We start from the raw sequence: 1,405 nt of genomic DNA, 5'->3' as shown, positions 1-1,405 counted from the left end.
CTTGAGTTGGGAGCCCTTTCTGGCCAGGTGGAGCTGCGTGGCAAGAAACACAGATGTGCAGACGGACCCCTGAGAGCATTTCTTTTTTCGTTAGTTTTTTTTTTCTGTTTCTTTAGGGGGCCTTTCTTGTTCTTCTTTTTTTTAATATGTTTTGTTTTCTTTTCCATCTTTTTCCCTTTTTGACTTTCTTCATTGCTCAGTCTCTTGTCTCTCTATATCTTCCTTCTCTTTCTGATCCCTGAATACCAGGCATTGTATACCTCTATGCCTTCTAGCCAGGCTGTACTGCAACACCTGAGAGCGACTTCCCGAGACATCATAGCTGCATCGGTGGGATCCCTGGGAAATTTGCGGTTCTTTAACCTTTCTGATTTTTATTTATTCATTCTTTTCTTTTCTTGCTCTTCCCCTTTCTGTTTCTCTCCATTTCATAGTCTCTCATCTCTCCATTACAACGGCAAGCTCCCCAGCATTCTTTTTTATTCGTTTGTATGTTTTTGGCTCCTGTTTCTCTCCTCTCTCCCATATCCATGTGAGCTCCACACATAACAATCTCCCCGCTGCATCCTGCCTACCTGCACAGTGCGCTTGACATCACACCACCAAGCAGCACAGGCATGGCCTAATGGAACCTGCCCTGCACTGATTACCGACCTGCCCTGGTGGCTGTAGTAAATGCCACAAACCCATCCCAGTAACTCCTCTTCAGCTAGACCTGCTCTGCTGTACCATATCTGAGTGAATGACGCTGCCAGTTGGAGAAGCAGGTGAAAAGTATTGAGCGCAAAGAGGAGCAAACAACAAAGAACACACAGTCCACCTGCTCAGACATAGTCAAATTTTATTTTTAAAAAGGGGACGAAACAAACAAATCTACAATCAATAAATGAGAAAAAAAACTACAGAATGCCCCCAAAACAGCAGACAATACCAAAACATTTCCAAAAACAGGACAGAATGGTTCCAGTAGGCATCCAAAATAAAACACCAGATGACTCTCCTCTGGAAGAAAAGGCACTAGAACTACCTGATAGGGAATTCAAATCTCTAATACTCAGAATTCTCCAAGAACTGAGGCAAAAAGCTGACAAACCTGAGGAAAAAATAGACAAATTCATGGAAAATACAGACAAAAAATTGGAAGAATTCAGGAAGATGATGAAGGAACAAAATACCAAAATAAATTCACAACTCGAAATTATACAAAAGCAACAATTAGAAATCCAAAAGATAAACAACAAGATTTCAGAAGTGGATGATGTCATAGAAGGGCTGAGAAGCAGATTTAAACAGTGGAAGACAGGATCGGTGGAATTGAAGACAAACACTTGGATACAACTCTGTTTGAGGAAAACTCAGAAAAAAGAACAAAGAGAAATGAAGAGACCCTGAGAATTATGTGGGA

This window comes from Trichechus manatus, unplaced genomic scaffold, assembly GCF_000243295.1.
Source record: "Trichechus manatus latirostris isolate Lorelei unplaced genomic scaffold, TriManLat1.0 scaffold00051, whole genome shotgun sequence".
Lineage (NCBI taxonomy): Eukaryota > Metazoa > Chordata > Mammalia > Sirenia > Trichechidae > Trichechus > Trichechus manatus.
Note: the sequence above shows the minus strand (reverse complement) of the source record.